Source organism: Protopterus annectens, chromosome 5.part0 (genome assembly GCF_019279795.1).
Source record: "Protopterus annectens isolate FY-2018-M chromosome 5.part0, PAN1.0, whole genome shotgun sequence".
In the NCBI taxonomy this organism is placed as follows: Eukaryota; Metazoa; Chordata; order Ceratodontiformes; family Protopteridae; genus Protopterus; species Protopterus annectens.
In genome coordinates this window covers 797,406,076-797,424,843 of record NC_056735.1, presented here as the reverse complement: position 1 = coordinate 797,424,843, position 18,768 = coordinate 797,406,076, and the positions used below count along the sequence as shown (strand labels likewise).

Below are 18,768 nucleotides of genomic sequence, written 5' to 3'. Positions count from 1 at the left end.
AGATAGATGTAAAGTCATTCAGTCACTTAACTTTTTTAACAGAATTAGAGAAATAATAAAAAATAGTCCTTACTTTATGATTATGTGCCCCTGTTGTTTTGGACTTTGTCTAGAATGCTTGAGCAAATAAGTTGAGGGGTAAGGGGTGGGGCAGTCCTGCTGGTGTTAGCCTCTTGTGAAATTAAAGGGCATCTCAGAGCTGATACCCACTGTATACTCAATCTACAAAGTATTACTGAGTGGTTGAACTGGAGGAGGGCATAAAAAAAAATACAAGACCACATTTCGTGGGTGCCTAAATGATAATCCCTACTGACTGACCATCAACGTTGGTGATATGGAAATGAATGGGACAATTAATTGGGAAAGTGCTGATGATCAGTAGACAGCAGGGACAAGTAGAACAGCTGTCACAAACCAAATTATTTATGTCAAGTAGAAGTTCATTGTGAGTGAGCATTCAACAGTTCCTACACTAGCTGAGAGCACAGTGTGCAATAAGGCGGGCAAAAGAATGGATTTAATAAGGTTTACTTTGCATTCTTCCCATTATTATTATAAATTATGGCATGATTTTCAGACCCAATTCAAACAGCCAGGCCACACACACTGAAAAACTAAATGGACATTGCAAAGCCATTTAACGTTCCTCTGTTTCTTAAATGATATATCGTTCTGTTCATGTTCTATTTTTTTTTTTATTCTGTCATAATCCAGCAAGATTAGAACCACTAACATAACTCGTCCCCTATGAGAGTATGTTTTACTTAAATGTTGCTATATACTGTACATCTCTATAAAACAGACACCTATTAGTTATTAAGATTTAAATATGTGAATGATCTGTTTGGTTTATCCACCCCTGAACGTGATCTTCATAAACCCTCATGTGTCTCTGAATGAGTCCTGTAGTTTAATGAGTTCAATATGTACTAAAATGTCATGATCAGAAAGGACTGGAAAGTGCCTGGTAATGATGGAGTGAAGCATGTACAAGGCTTGTTATGGTGAATAAGTGCAGACAGTGTAACGTATTACTGAATTCACATTTTTGGGTACTCTGACAATATTGGGTTTCAAAAGCCTTTCCTTAATGTTTTAGTTTATTGTCAGTGATATTATGTCACAACAAAAAACTCGTCTTGTAGTTTGCAGTTGATGGATTTACTAATATGTCTCAGAAGTAACAATAGGATGTTTTTTGCTTCCCTCAAGGTGAAAAAGATGGAGTTGAAGGAATTGAAGACCATATTCGAAGATGCAGCATAAAAGGTATTGCAAGACGAGGTTTTTGTCGAAGAATCTGCCGTCAGAATGAGGTGATCCGGGGTGACTGCCATGGTCGTTTTAGGTACATGATATTTTATAATATCACCATTTGCTTATTCTTTGAGACATAAATTTTACAGTTACTCATATATAACATAATTCTTACATCTTTATATCTGAGCACTTTGTTACATGACAGAGGTGGCTTTGTAATAAGACAACGCTTTTACGGTACCACTCTGCAGTGATATGTCACAAAATGATGCAGCGAACCGTTAAATACTGCAAAAAGAAATAGCATTGAAATTCCAATTCTTTATAATTAAAACTATAATATACTGAGATAAAAAAACACATACACAGTGCTGTTCTAATCATGCATACATGCACATTCTTTGTGTATCCTTTTTCTTGTACCAAGACTCACTTTGTTTTCCAATGATAGTGAGAGAAAGGTGAACTGTCACTGTAATTTTGTAGTCATTTGAAAATTTATCTAAACTGTACCATTTTTGCCCTACTCTTCTGCACAGAAATCCTGATGTCTAGGCTGAACTTACTACTCTTAATTTAGTTGGCATGGTCACTCCTACAATGTCTGCCTTTCTTCTGGAGATGCATTCTATCACAATGCCCATTAAATATCATATGTACTATTATCACACTTTCCATTTCTGATTTATACTTATTTGAGAACTTAATTTACTCCTGTAATTTCTCCTTTTATCATTTGTCATCATTTTTCTGAATTACCCAAGTCACCTTCATATCTCTCTGTTGGACTACATCAGCATCATCTGCATAAGGGTAATAAAACTACAGTATTGCTGAAGTCTTATCTCATAAGGATGCAACTTAACATCTTAATGGGCAAAACTACAGTTTCCCAGTCTATATGTAATGTCACATTTCTGTTGTTATGACCATATGAAGGTATATTTCCTGATGAAAATTTTTAGGATCACTGATCCCAACTGTTATTCCTCCATGGGATTATTAAAAAAATGTTTTCCAATTCCTGGCCTTAAAACTTAGAGAACACTTCTCAATTTCTTCCACCAGTACCTTGAGCTTTCATTAAAGGATTTCCTTTCATTGTCTTCTTTCTATTATTAGTATTACCTCTAAATAGGATGATCCTTTTCTTAATGTCCCACATGATTTCTCAGGCAATAATGTCAATGAATGCTTGTCACAAGTCCAGCTCCTGAATAACCCCACTAACCAGTTATCTTTCTTTTTACAGTTTCCACTAACGACCCCCAATCCCTCCCCATTGTCAATGTCTGTCCTACTATACCTATCATCTTGAGGACCAGTCTACTGTGACAGAAAGTACTAGAAGTATTATTGAAATCAAGGTATACAACAGTAACCTAGTTTCTTTTATTAAGTTCAATCATCAAGACTGAGTCAGACTGACTTATTAGGATCTGTTTATAAACCCAAATATAACAGCTTAATAAGTTCTAATATATACATCATACTATACAGTAAGAGGAAACTGCAAAACCTGTGGTGACCATAAGTAGTACGACTAAAAGGGTTGTTGAAATAAACTAAAGAAGAACGGCATCCACCAGTTAAAGTAAAAACAAAATGAAAGACTCAATATCTAAGAGAAAACAATACATAAATATGAAAGTAGACTAAGAAGGGAAAAGGAAGAGCTACATGATTTCAGGTCAGAGCAGAAGCCACAGGGATGTAGACACGTGATCTTTAAAGAGGGATTCTCAGTTGGAGAACTGTGAGGAAAGTAATGTGCCAGAGGTTTAGTATGATGAAAGAAAGAATATCCTGGATTTAATTACTATATAAGTGCATAACATAACAAGAGGTGGGAGAGAACACAAGGAGGAAAAATAACATAAGAGAAAAGGAAAACAAGGTGAGAAACACACTGACATGTGCAGGGAAGAAGCTGGAGTGCTGAAAGAGGAACTCTATATTACCTGTTACTAACACATAGCTGACATCCATGGTAGCATCAGAAGAGCAGACAGTCTTTGAAATGCTATAAGCATAAACAATGCATGATGATTATTTCAACTAATTATTTTCTGTAGCAGGTTCGTTTTTGCTCATTTGATTCATCTTAATAAAACTGTATTCTTGATAAATGGTTAAAGACATCAGTCATTAATACATATCCATTAAAGATAATTCTCCAGTAGATTATTTTAATGAAATTAGTAAAAAAATATACTTTCATTCAGAGAGATCTCACTCCTCATTTAAGGTGACCATACCATACTGAAAACCACTTAAATTATATAACAATATTTCAGTCTAGATCAACTCAAGGGTTCATGCAATTTCTGATGTACAGATGTCCTTGATGGGGGAAAAGTGTTGTTCTAATGATATGATTAAGGATGTGTATTGTTTTAAAGGCAACTCTTTCGACTAATCATTTTTACACTAAATTCGAGTATGGGGTTTGTGAGCATTTATTTTGGATTCATATTATTCATATTACCAATAAATCCTCACCAAAAATGTATTTCAGTCGAAATGTTTGCTAACTACTTTAATCCTGATAACATTTTAATAGATGGCACATTGCTCGCAAGCAACTTGTTTTCCCCCCTGTCAAATCTGGGGACCAGATTCCAAAAGAGTTGCTCTTAGTGAAGGTCTGCCCTGACTCCAAAAGACCTGCTCACAGTGTGAGTCACTTACTTTGGTGTGAGGTCAGTCTATAAATAGGATTGCTACACTGACCAGATTCCAAAACACCTGCTCTCAGCCTGCTCACAGTGTAAGTGATCACTTGCACTGAGAGCAAGTCTTTTGGATTTGGGTCCAGTTGTCACCACAGTTAAGTTTCTCCAATATAAAAGTAACATTAATTACCACATAAAGTTGCTGTGATGCCCATGCCCTGGCCCAGCAATCAAGGAGCCTCAATCCTCACCACTAACACCAGAAATGGCGTCTCATATATGAGGAAAGGATAACAAATACACACAGTAAAGTGCAATTTCCCTTAAGAGCACACAGAGATCACAGTCAGTGCGGGGCTGGTTGCTCCCATGCTCCCCAGGTCCCCAATAAGACTCTTCACTGGCACAGCTGTAGGGTCCAGATCTCAGCCTAGCTGGTCAAGCTAAAATCTCCAGCACCCTCTCTGTCCAACCAGTGCTTCGTGTCCCTGCCCAAGTAGCTGACACACACACACACTTTGAGATAAGAGTTTACAACTACACAGACACAATGGCTGGCACAGGTTCTCCAGCTGTGTCCCTTTTACCCAGACTATACGGTAGTACTTACTGCCACCACCCAGCTAATATTATCAGCTATGCCAAGGCCTTAAAAGGGTGTCCAATTATTACTGCGCAATATTATTATCCAGTTGGTAAGTGCGACTAATCAGTCAAGGCTTATTAGATTGGCTTTGTATAATAAACTCTATAAATATGCAGTGTACTCTAGAGCTTAAGGTATCTCTACATAAACCAGCCACAGTTAAAAGGTTTTAAAATATTTAATAATAAATAATTAAAACCACAAGACAATACTTTCTACTACACAGTACTAGTCAAAAGAGTTCAGAGATCACACAGAAATACTAAAAATAAATCAGTAGTACAGTTCTGACATTACAGAAAAACACAATCTAAACTTTCTAATTCATAGCTATTGCTACAAGAAAGCACACTTCTTAAATAACTTGCTTACATAGAGCAAGAGGCAGAGTACTGAGTTTGATAGTCCAGACAAAAATGCTTAATAATCTCTGGTTCTCACTTTTCAAATTGAAACTGCAGTTCTGATAAAACATCACATCATCTTTTACACCTTTCTAGTGTTCCCAGGCTGACAGAGACTGCATTTACATTCCTTTACCCGTAGAGCAATAAAGGACATTCCACATTCTGATCATTAACTTTAGTCTTAAAACAATAAGCAGGAAGCCTTTATCTAGCCGGACTGGAGCCGACTTTAGATCAAAGGATCACAACATGCTTTTACTGGGTCAGTAGAGAACACTGTTGCCACATTTTTGTAACAGTATTTTTTCCATTTAAGACAACAAGCCTGTGATTCATGTTTATATTTACAAATGATAGAATTATGTAAAAAATTCTGTCTGGCTAGGCTGGCAGCCTTCACCCATCTCTACCAGTCTTCACATCCACACCCCCCCCCAAGAACTCAAGCTAGTTTTTCAAGTGACCCTTGAGAAACGCCACTTGAGAGGGTTAGGTCTATCTGAGTATACCTACCCCATTTCCTGTCTTGAGAGCCCATCTGCATTGGCATTGCTACTCCCACTGCAGTGCTGTACTGACATATCATATGCTTGCAACCCCAGGCTCCATCTTAGCAACTTGGCATTTTGCTGACTGGCTCTGTTTAACCATGTTAGAGAGTTGTGATTTGTCATAACAGTGAATTTCCTTCCATACAGATAAGGCTGACGTTTCTGCAATGCCCACACTATGCCTAGACATTCTTTTTCTACAGCTGCAGAGCATCCCTCCCTGGTTTGGAGCCTACAACTGAGATAAACCACTGGGTGTTCTTCCCACTCTGAAGAAATCTGGCTAAGTACAGCCCCCACCACATGGTTTGAAGCATCCACCTGCACAACAAATTCTTTGCTGTAATCTGGACTGGCTGACACCGGGGGTCCTTCCAAAGCTTCTTTAAGCTTCTGGAATGCCTGCTCACATGCAGGGGTCCACACTACCTTATCTGACCTGTTCTTCCTTGTCAGGTTTGTGAGGGGAGCAGTTATGGTACTAAAATTGGGGATGAATTTTCTGTAGTACCCTGCTGTCCCTAAAAATGCCCTCACCTGCTTTTTAGTAACAGGTGCAGGCCATGCCTGAATGCCTTCCACTTTGGCAGTTTCTGGCCTTATCTTACCACTCCCCACTCTATGTCCTGGGTAGTAGACTTCCACAATACCCACCTGACATTTGCTTGGCTTAATGGTCAACCCTGCCCTCTGTAGTCTGCCCAGCACCTCCCTGACATGCTGAAGGTGCTCTTGCCAGGAATGGCTGTAGATGGCAATATCATCTTGGTAAGCAAGGGCAAACCCTCCTGCTCCTGCTAGGATATTATCTACCAGTCTCTGGCAAGTTGCTGGGGCATTCTTCATCCCAAAGGACATCTTTGTGAACTCATACAAGCCAAAAGGAGTCACAAAGGTTGACTTCTCTCTTGCACTTGGAGTCAAGGGCACCTGCCAGTAACCCTTCAAATATCAATGGTTATAAGATACTTAGCCCCACCCAGCTGCTGTAGGGCCTCATCTGTCCTAGGCATGGGGTAAGCATCCGACTCTGTCTGACTATTTAATTTCCTGTAGTCCGTACAGAACCTTATTTGGCACCAGCACCACTTTGGAGGCCCAGGGACTGTTGGACTCTTGGATCACCCCAAGTTCCAACATCTCCTGTACCTCCTCCCTCAGGGTCTGTCTGACTCTCTCAGGCCCCCTAAAAGGGGTCTGCCTAATAGGCCTTTGGGGTCCTGTATCCACTTGATGCTGCACCAGGTGGGTGCACCCTGGTTTCTCAGGGAACATGTCCCCAGATTCCTGCAACACTGTTTGGATTTCTCGAACCTGGGTAGGAGATAACTGCTGGGACATTGCTACCCCTTCCACTGAGTTGTCAGTCTGAGCCTCGCTGAGTAGATCAGTCCACAGAACTCCCTCAGACTCCTCCTGCAATCCACTACAAATGCCCAGCCCAAGGGCCTCCTTATCATGGTAAGGTTTCAGCATGTTAACATGGTACAGTTTGTGCCCCTGCCTTCTGCCTAGCAGTTCCTCCATATAGTTAACATCACTTACCTTTTTTACCACCTTGTAGGGTCCCTCTCAAGCTGCTTACAGCTTATTGTGTCTGACAGGAATGAGAACCATTACATGCTGCCCCACAGCATACTCTCTGCCTCGAGCATTCCTGTCATTCCACACATTTTTCTGTTGTTGGGTTTCTGCCAGGTTCTCCTGGGCCAAGCTCATGAGTTCCCTGAGCCTTGTCCAGAGGTTTAAGACGTATGCCACAACAGACACCTTGTGAGACTTGCACTCACCTTCCCACTCATCTCAAATTAAATCTAGAGGTCCCCTCACTCTATGCCCATATAACAAATCAAAGGGTGAAAAACCTGTGGATTCCTGGGGAGCCTCTCTGTAAGCAAACAACAGATGAGGCAAATATTTGTCCCACTCCCTGTTAAAATGATCTGCAAATGCCCGTAGCATGACTTGATTGTAGAGTTTAACCTCTCAACAAGACCATTAGTCTGGTGATGGTAGGGGGTGGTCTTCATGTGCTTCACCCACAGGACTTCCACAGACAAGCCAGCAGGTCTGACATGAACTTGGCACCTCTGTCAGAGAGTATTTCTTTTGGGAAACCTACCCTGCTGAAAATCTCTAGCAAAGTATTCACCTCCTTCTCTGCCTCAATGGAGGACAAATCCACTGCCTCGGGGTATCATGTAGCATAATCCACTGCCACTAGGATATACTTTTTACCTGTGGAACTTGGGGTACTCAAAAGACCCACAATATCCATAGCTATCCTCTGAAATGGCTCCTCAATCACAGGCAAAGGCATAAAAGGAGCTCTCACCTTGTCTCCTGCCTTGCCTACCTTTTGGCACTGCTCACAGGTCCTGCAGTACCCTGTTACATATCTGGAAATTCCAGACCAATAGAAGTTCTGCATAATACGCCTCTTTGTATGTTTTATGCCCATATGACCTGCAAAGGGAATGTCATGAGCTATGGATAGAAGCACCAGATGGTAGGCTGTAGGCACTACCAACTGCTGTGCTTACTCACCTTCTAGCCAACCCTCAGGGGTTCACTCTCTGTATAGTAACCCTTTGTCCCAGTATACAGATTCCCCCTTCCCTTGAGAATCAGATGCCTCCCTAGCTACCTGCCTCTGGCCTTGCAATGTAGGGTCTGAGAGCTAAGCCTTCCTCAACTCTCTCCTTGTAACCCTTCCCAGCTCCCCTTCCACAGGAAGTCTGGCATCCTCTGACAGTGGTGCCTCACTGTCAGCCTGGGTACTACTACTCACCTCTACCTTTGCAGTCACTCTGTCCAAGGGACCATCAGTACCCACAAGCAACTGTGGCTCACATTCAGTCTCACTGCTACAGAGTAGCTCCCTCCATGAAGTAACCACCTTACTAGTCCTGGCTGAAAGTATGCAGTCTGTCTGGGTCTCCCCCAGGCTACCAGACTTACATGCTTGTCTCCATGCCTGACTGTGTGTAACTGCACAAGCACAGACTACTGCACTATCAAAATCATTCCCTATCAAGACATCTGCAGGTATATCCTAATACACATCTACTTGCTGGCTTCCTTTTCCACCCTTCCAGTCAATTTGAACCCTAGCCAAAGGTATTTGGAATGAGATCCCTCCTAAAGCCCTGACTGGAGTAGACTGCCAGGAAAGTAGTGCTCCTCTGTAACCATTGCAGGCTTTATAATGATTATAGCAGAGGCTGTGTCTCTCTTGGCAATGGCCCTTGTTGTCCCAAGACAACCTACTATTGGCATTTTGTGTTTCCCACTTACTGGCTCCCTCACCTTTGGTTACCCACCTTGCCTCCGTGGATATCTGTCTGCCACATGGCCCCACTGGTTGCATTCAAAACATTTCACCCTAGGTCCTGGAAATGTACCTGGACTAGTGGCTTCATCTCCTACTGGCAGATTCTGTTGGGGCAGTCTGTGCTGCCCACCATGGGTTCCTTTAGACCCATAAGCAGTACTGGGCATTCCCTTCCTGTGCAGGGCTGCCCTACTTGCCAGGTATAGTTCTCCCTTCTTCCCCAACTCCTCTGAAGTAGCACATTGCCTATCAGCTAACCAGATCCTCATGTCCTCAGGCAAAGTGATAAGGGATTGTTCCCTCACCAAAAGGTCTGCCAGCCCTTCAAAGGTGGTGACCTGGCATCCACTCACCCACCTATGGAAATAAGTGCTCAGTTCAGCAACATATTCACACACACTTTCATCTATCTTGCGTCTATGCTCACAAAACATTTTCCTACTCATTTCAGGTATACAGCAGCATAATCAAAATATGCAACTCAGGCATTTTAGATAATGCAGTTACAGCTTTACCATGGAGTAAGGGGGTCAGGAACCATACCCAGAGCACTTGGGCAACTTCATACTGTTTACATACCCTCTCAAACATATGAATGAAACTATCCAAATTATCCCCCTCTTTAAACTGTGGAAGAAATTTACTTACCTTTTGTGGTTCTGGGGTCCAGTTACTCCCTTCCCGATTACCTCCTTGACTCTGGCAAAGAGTCAGCATCTTCTTCTCATGCTGCCTCTGCTTTTCTTCTTCCTTAGCTTCCAGACATAACAGTTTCTCATTATACACAGCCTGAAAATGTTGCAGTCTCTCATTTGCTTTTAATTCCACATGCCTGGCCTCCAACTCAATTCTCTTTAGCTCCAGCTGGATTTTTAAGTCCACTGCAGAAAGGCTGAGCTGTCCATTCTCCGAGGGAATTATATCATCACTGCCAGTCTGATTGTCCTCCTGGTTGCTGTTTTCTGATGCAACTAACCAAGACTGTAATCAGGTCTGCCTTAGTCAGGTTTCCATGCACTAGTCCCCTAGCCTGGCACATCTCTACCAGCTGGCTCTTTGCCAGCTTTCCATACTCCTCTGCTGACATGCTGCCTGCTCAGCATGAGTAACTAAGCTAACAAAAGAAATAAAACAATTGTGATCTGAACTCTGAGTATTAATTGTGTGGCTGTTTAGAGTACAAAACACCTTCAAAGCTCACTGTACACAAGCTACATGATTCACTCTACCCACACCACTACAAACCTATTAGTATTTGCCAACTAATTAATATGTGATGTGGATATCCCACAGCTGCCAAACAATTAATATGTGACACCCGTGCCCTGGCTCAGCAATCAAGGAGCCTCAATCCTCACCACTAACACCAGAGAGGGCATCTCATATATGAGGAAAGGATAACAAATACACATAGTAAAGTGCAATTTCCCTTAAGAGCACACAGAGATCACAGTCATTCTGGGGATGGTCACTCCCTTGCTCTCCAGGTCCCCATTAAGACTCGCCACTGGCACAGCTATTGGGTCCAGATCTCAGCCTAGCTGGGAAAGCTAAAATCTCCAACACACTCTCTGTCCAACCAGTGCTTTGTGTCCCTGCCCAGGTTGCTGACACACACTTTGAGATAAGAGTTTACAACCACACTGACACTCCTGGAAATGGCTGGCACAGGTTCTCCAGCTGTGTCCCTTTTACCCAAACTATACGGTAGTAATTACTGCCACCAGCCAGATAATATTATCAGCTACCCAAAATGCTCTAAAAAGGGTGTCCAATTATTACTGTGCAATATTATTATCTAAGTGGTTTGTTTGTGTCTTTCGGCTTTTCCCGGTTAGGGGTTGCCACAGCAGAACTCCGGTCCGTAAATGATTGGCAGTAGAGTTTTATGTGCTGGCTTGCCAGGCCTAATGCACAACCTTCAATGAAGGAATGCCTATTCATGCACGTCGCCACACAGAAGACGCTCTAACTGAGAATCGAACGGGCAACATCTAACTGTGAGGCGACAATGCTACAGCAGCACCACCACTGCAGTCTGCATTATTATCTAATTCTTAAATGTGACTAATCAGCCAAGGCTTATTAGAGTGGCTTTGTATAATAAACTCTATAAATATGCAATATACTCTAGAATCTAACTTATCTCTACACAAACCAGCAACAGTTAAAAGGTTTAAAATATTTAATAATAAATAATTAAAACCACAAGACAATACTTTCTGCTACACTGTGCTAGTCAAAAGAGTTCAGAGATCACACAGAAATACTTAAATGAAATCTCCAGCCTCAATCCTCACCACTAACACCAGAGAGGGCATCTCATATATGAGGAAAGGATAACAAATACACATGGTAAAGTGCAATTTCCCTTAAGAGCACACAGAGATCACAGTCATTCTGGGGATGGTTGCTCCCTTGCTACCCAGGTCCCCAATAAGACTCCCCACTGGCACAGCTATTGGGTCCAGATCTCAGCCTAGCTGGGAAAGCTAAAATCTCCAACACACTCTCTGTCCAACCAGTGCTTTGTGTCCCTGCCCAGCTAGCTGACACACACACACACACACACTTTGAGATAAGAGTTTACAACCACACAGACACTCCTGGAAATGGCTGGCACAGGTTCTCCAGCTGTGTCCCTTTTACCCAAACTATATGGTAGTAATTACTGCCACCAGCCAGCTAATATTATCAGCTACCCAAATGCTCTAAAAAGGGTGTCCAAATATTACTGGGCAATATTATTATCTAAGTGGTTTGTTTGTGTCTTTCGGCTTTTCCCGGTTAGGGGTTGCCACAGGGGAACTCCGGTCCGCTAATGATTGGCAGTAGAGATTTATGTGCTGGCTTGCCAGGCAAAACACACAGCCTTCAATGAAGGAATGCCCATTCAGGCACGTCGCCACACAGAAGACGCTCTAACTGAGAATCGAACGGGCAACGTCTAACTGTGAGGCGACAACACTACCGCAGCAGCACCACCACAGTCTGCATTATTATCTAATTCTTAAATGTGACTAATCAGCCAAGGCTTATTAGAGTGGCTTTGTATAATAAACTCCATAAATACGCAATATACTGTAGAACCTAACTTATCTCTACACAAACCAGCAACAGTTAAAAGGTTTAAAATATTTAATAATAAATAATTAAAACCACAAGACAATACTTTCTGCTACACTGTGCTAGTCAAAAGAGTTCAGAGATCACACAGAAATACTTAAAAGAAATCAGTAGTACAGTTCAGACATCACAGAAAAGCACTTTGTCTAAACTTTCTAATTCCTAGCTATTGCTACAAGAAAACACACTTCTAAAATACTTTACTTACATAGAGCAAGAGGCAGAGTGCTGAGTTGGATAGTCCAAACACAAATGCTTAATAATCTCTGGTTCTCACTGTTTAAATTAAAACTGCAGTTCTGATAAAACATCATATCGTCTTTTATACATTCCTGGTGTAAAGAGGCTGACAGAAACTGCATTTACATTCTTTTATCCTTAGAGCAATAAAGGACATTCCACATGTAAATTCTGGTCATTAACTTTAGCCTTAAAACAATAGACAGGAAGCCTTCATCTAGCCAGACTGGAGCCGACTTTAGATCAAAGGATCACAACATGCTTTTACTGGGTCACTAGAGAACAGTGTTGCCACATTTTTGTAGCAGCATTTTTTTCATTTAAGACAACAAGCCTGTGATTCACATTCATATTTGCAAATGATAGAATTATGTATAAAATTCTGTCTGGCTAGGCTGGCAGCCTTCACCCATCTGTACCAGTCTTCACAGTTGCATATAGTAATATTCTGGAACCATATGGACTGACTTTTACTTTCATAATATTTCAAGAGATAAAGCTATCAGACTGTGTTGATCTTTTTTAAGGAACATTGAGGCAAAAATAAGATATCTCTGAGGGCAGTTGTGAGGTCAAATAGTAGTGAACTTTATATTGTCATAAACAGTTTTTATCAATTACAAACATTTTGAAAATTTCAGGCTAATAAATTTCCAGGTCTGAATGACAGTGTGAATATTAAAAATTATTGTAATGTCAGGACTAGTAATGTATTCATTTTAATATACTAGGTAGAGTTCTAAGCTCAAACTTTTTAGTGCATATGAAATTTATTGTAACTTCAAAGATAGTCTTTAATGTTGATTCAGAGTCTACACACACACACACACACACACACACACACACACATATATATATATATATATATATATATATATATATATATATATATATATATATATCATACATGCATACATACACACGTATACACATGTATTTGTGTGTGTGTGTGTGTGTGTGTGTGTGTGTGTGTGTGTGTGTGTGTGTGTGTGTGTGTGTGTGTGTGTGTGTGTGTGTGTGTGTGTGTGTGTTGGAGTGAGCACATACATGAAACATTATTGAAAGCTAAAATAATACCCTTGTGTTCAGAACCATGCCCAACACAATGATGTTTTGCATACAGGTGTTTATTTCAGGGCATTCTGTAACTCATAGTTTATTAACAATTAAGAAATTGAAAAATTGAAACATAGAGGGTAGCCCATTAGTAACCTTTCAAATGACCAGAGCAGGATTTGTGGTAAGGAGGACACAGACACAATATCAGCCATGGAATCAGACAAGTACAATTGCCTCATGGCATGCACATGAACTAAAAAGACAGAAGATGAGATAAGCAACATTTCACTTTAAATGGACCACAGCACTGTTTAAATGCAGTTTTGACAAGAATAAGGATTGAAATCTGAGTACAGAACAGTAGAGAAAAGAGGGAAGCAAGCAGAAGGAAGAACACAAGAGAAAAGGGTAAAGAAAGAAGCTGACTGGAAGGAGTACCCTGCAGACACTGTAGATTGCACACTGCCTTACAGATCACCTGACAGATGATAGAGGAGTAGTCTTTGCAGTTCACATACCTTCTTCCTGGCTGACCAGGTTGGGCTTTTATTTCAGTGTCGGTACAGTTTATAGTTCTAGTACATCATGGAAATAAGTTATATTATAAAAGTTTCACATGATGTTGGCTCTTTCCTCTGTGGTACAAGAGAATCACCTATACTCCATCACTTTCAGTAGCACAGTTTTGAGCAACAGTGGAGTATCCTTGAGGCAGGTATCTGGGGTATCTCTCCATCCAAATTTGTCCCTGTTAGTTGCTGAAAGGTCTCTACCGCTAATAATTTCAAAGCCATACATAACCTAGTATCTACTGAAATAGGTAGTTCGCACCTACCGTGGCTCACCAGATGAGAGTAACAGATATCAACCAGTTCCTGTATCATGTATCTGTCCAGATAGTAGTGTTCTACAATGTCTGTGACATAAACCCCATGAAAAGTTAAGCAAGATCAGATTATTCAACACCAGTAATGGAGATGATGTGCAACACTTTGGGTTTTAATGACAGTTACAACCTGTTGAGTCTACTGTTAATACTGCTCTTCTGTTCCCCTACTTACCACTAGGGTTATATGAAAGAACGAATGGCAGGATTATGTATACTCTTAGCATTTGCTTTAAATACATTTACTAAGGTGATCCGTCAGAAAGTTTCTAAAGAGAGAGGGTGATGGTTGATTTTTAATATACTTTGAAAGAAAGTTACAGACTGCAGATACATTAATAGACAAAGCTCATCTGTAACTGAAGGATTGAAAGGCATCCTGCTAAGTTCAAGACAGCCTGATCTTAAAAGAGTACTGATGAGTGATGATACAGAATTTAGCTATAAATAATGGCCAGCAGTCAGTGTGAAATAGAACATAAAGCACAGATAAGAAAAATATAAGTTGTGTGATCAGTAATTGGAAGGGTGTAGAATTGATTTCTGTATAGTGATGTATTTGTTGAGTAGCTAAAATCATATGTCAGAACTATGAAAAGAAACTGTATGTTTGCAGAGATGTACAGGTGAGACTATCTTTGCAATATTACTACCACAAAGTCACTAGTGATTCCTAACGTAGAATGTTGTCACATAATCTGAATCACCTGAGTCTCTGCTAAAATATAACAGAGTGGAGGTGTTTAGCTAAATAGAAGGAGGTATGGTGTGTAGCCTCAGGCTTATATCAGATAAAGTGATAGACTAAATGGTCATATTTGTAGCAAGGATAAGATCAGATACACTGACCAAACTGTAGGAACATACCAATGTTTCAAAAACATAATTGTGATACAGATGGTTATAATATTTCTCTCAGCTGCAACTCTGGGAAGAAATCCAGTGTGATATGTTTAACAATATAAGAAACATACATTGTAAAGCATCACCATTTGGTATGTGAAGGTAATTCAAAATCCCATGTAAGTAAAACTAGAAGTTATACAGGATCTGAGGTTTTATATCAAATATAGGAAACAGAAACATGGAGTGCACTCAAAGTGTCACAGTGATAATATATACCCTCAGAAATGAAGCCAGTAGCAAAATACATAAAAGAATATAGATGACAGAAAAGATGTACAGTTTCAATTGTTAATCTGTAAGCAATAACCAGCAATGCATTAACTTAATTATTTATGACGACTGTATGAGAAGACTATAATTAGAAATAATATGTAAAAGAAGCACAGTTGGTCTGCAGTAGAAAAAAGCAAATGTAATGTTAGCTTGAAACTCTTGACTATAAAACCAAGAACTCCTTTCTGGCATATTGGACTAGCAGGTAAACATACTTATACAAAATGTGCATCCTGTTTTTAAAGAAAAAATAAAGGAAGAGGAGAGGAAAGACATGTTTTAGTAATATAAGAGCTGACTGAACTATGCCAGTAAATATGAAAATGTACAGAGGCATCCAATGATAATCAGCAGATATCTAAGACCATGTCCTCATTTTCTGAGAAGAACATTTATACAGTCTCCTTAGCTCAGCTTTGTAACAAGCTTAGTTTGCTGATATTGTTGATTCACTCTTCTGTTTTTTGTAGCTTTGTTACAACTAGCTCCTTGTTAACATCTTAAAATAGTGTTTTAGTTGATGAAACATTATTTTCACCTGGTTAATTCATGTCTAGGGATCTTTTTTCATGTAATAATAAAATAATGTTTTTGCATTCTTTACTAATATAAGGTACATATTTTCACATCTAACCACTTTGCAGAATAGCAGAGGTATGTATGTTATAGTCCAACTCTCTTAATTTCCATAATTATTCCAAGACATCAAACAAGTCACTTAAACAAATCAAAACTTACAGGTCACTTTACAAAAATTAGAAAGCAAGCAAATAGAAATTATTTTTCAATAGAAATTATTTTTCAAAACTTTTAGTTAAATAGCCAAAAGTAAAATGCTTTAAGAAATGGTGGCTGCAGAAAAGCAGATTTTGGTTCACAGCACTTCACAATATATTTCTATTAGCAGCTCTTTCTGATAATAAAACAGAACAGACTAAAATTTTTGTAAAATTGAGAGCATGTTGTAGATATTTCTGAAGTAATTGCTCATTGAAAAACACATATGACATGAAATGAAAGAATAAGATTTTATTCTAACTATGAATGTTAACATTTTTTCTTTTGTTCACAGGTGTTGCGTACAGAAACGTGTTTGGTCCATGGAGTGAGAATGCAATGAGTGAAAAAGGAAATGGATGAAATTTTTTGTCTACAGAATATACTAGCAACACTGACTGCATTTTCTTTTGCAATGCTTATTTTTTTCTTTTGCTTAAATCATTGTCCCTCACTAAAGCAAAGATTTGTGTGAAATTAAGTCAGTTTCCATTATTGTGTAGTTTATAACATAAAATATATAACTAATACCCAGATGTTAATTAGTTTAAACTTAGTTCATGCCACGTTAATGGGGCAAATAATGACTTTTAAGTAAAATGACAGTTTTAACTTCTATTCATAGAATTTTATGGCAATAAAAAGCACAATCAGCATTTCATCTCTGTGTCATTGTTTGACAAGTTGTTAAGTACAAGCAGATGTTACTATAATAGTGATAACTAAGACAAGAATACAGTGATACAGACATCACAGCAGCTGTTTGAGGGCCTCTACATGAGTAGTCCATTGCATGCTTTTCCTGATCTCACTCTTCACTGCTGGACATTTGTTAGTTCCACCTGACATTACCAGTTACTGCTTTACAGCTGTCAGCATTGTGAGTCTGACTGCACTTACACTCAGGGCTCAGGAAAGTAGGTATTTGCAGACATCAGTAAATACCTCCACCTAGTATGAAATCAAAGTCTCTTACTATATAGTAGTGTTGTAGTACCCTGACACACTTCAACCAATTGCAAAGGAAAATGTGTAAAGAAAATCTGACAAACAAAAGGTTGCTGAATGCTTATTATAGGTAGAAAACCACTAACGGACCACTTCTGTCCTGAGATAAGCTTTTAGCACAAATATTAGAAAGATAAACATTTTAAAGGATGCAAGGATGGAGAATGTACTAGGCAACATGCATTGTAAATGCACTGTGCAATAACATTGTTATAAGACTAAATGGGATTTATTTCATGTGCATGAAGGGCAGATATACACAAGGCTGTACCTCTTAGTCTACTCAGGTTTTACGTTACCTTAATCACTAATGGTTTATTTATCCTAAGAAGCTCACAAACAAAAATAAAAGACAATTTAAAAAATGGTGAGGGCTGGAAATGGATAGATTCTAATACCAAAACAAGGAAGAGGATATCATACATTTAATAACATGGAGAGCATTTCACAGAACTCAGTTAAATCTCTCCTTTGTTTTCTGGTCTGTGTCCTAATTTATTAGAATACTAGAAATTATACTGGATGGTGATGACTTAAACTTCCAGAGAACATTGAGCTACATAATCATAAAGCTCTCCTTTGGTGTTTGACTGGAAAACCAAGCTGAGTTGCTTGGAAAATGTGTTAAAAAGAGGTCCAAACTCCATCTTAACAGAAATCAGAAGGGAAACTTCAGATGAAGGTTAGAAAACTATCATGAGATATTGACTAGTGAGATGTAAACTGGCATAATAAAGATGGGATTCCCATTTACATCAAACAAACAAGATAAATAACTAGACATGCATATGTAAATATATACATGCTCTGAAGTAAAAACTGAAAAGAGTTTTAAAAAAACATTTCATACTAAACCTAAAAGCTGGATTTCACTGTGGCATTTTCTCATTTTTTTCTGATACACAAAGTCCATTAAAAGCAAATTCTTGAAGCAAACCTTATTTATTTATTTATTTATTTATTTATTTATTTACAGGTGTAAACTTACCATAACAGTAAATGTTGGAATGATCACTCCTGCATTAGACTAGCCTTTGTGGGTTATATCCTGTGTACAATGTAACAGCCAACCATTTGTCAAAGCTTCTGGAGATTTTCCATGGACACAAACCAGTAGTTACTCCAAGCTGGGCTGACTACAAATAAAGGTTTGGACACAAAGCCCTTCAGAGCTTTCATGCCAACTAAGAGAAGGAGGCTGAGCACTGACAGGACACTGCTAGGAACAACAAAAAATAAATGTCCACACCCTGGCATAAAAGCTACACAAAAAGCAATGGGGATTGAGGGAATGAGTGGCTACTGCAGCAGTGATCTTTCAAACATCTGTTATGGTAAGTTTACTTACAAAACTGTACTCTGTTCTTAGGATCGTAGGATTATAGGGAGTAACTAGGCTAATGTTTCTAGGGCCCTTACAAGCCTAGACAAGTTCTACCCTTTTTTCCACCATTAGCACCTAATACTCATATCCAAGAGGGATACAGGTGGAACTCCCGGGGTGAATTTATGGTTATCCATCCAATCATCCAGATTGTGTTGGAGGAGAGCCAATGAGGTGCTCCATTTGACATGATGTTAGAGTCTGCTCCAATGGTGTGGTAACCTCTGAAAAAC

General features: G+C 39.5%; 1 long non-coding RNA gene across 1 annotated transcript; it reads left to right on the top strand.

Annotated features, from left to right (window-relative positions):
* The first annotated feature begins 774 nt into the window (after positions 1–774).
* Positions 775–16,804, top strand: LOC122802833. Its single transcript, XR_006364989.1, has 2 exons — positions 775–1,351; positions 16,439–16,804. It is a non-coding gene; the product is annotated as an uncharacterized LOC122802833 (long non-coding RNA).
* Positions 16,805–18,768: the final 1,964 nt, after the last annotated feature.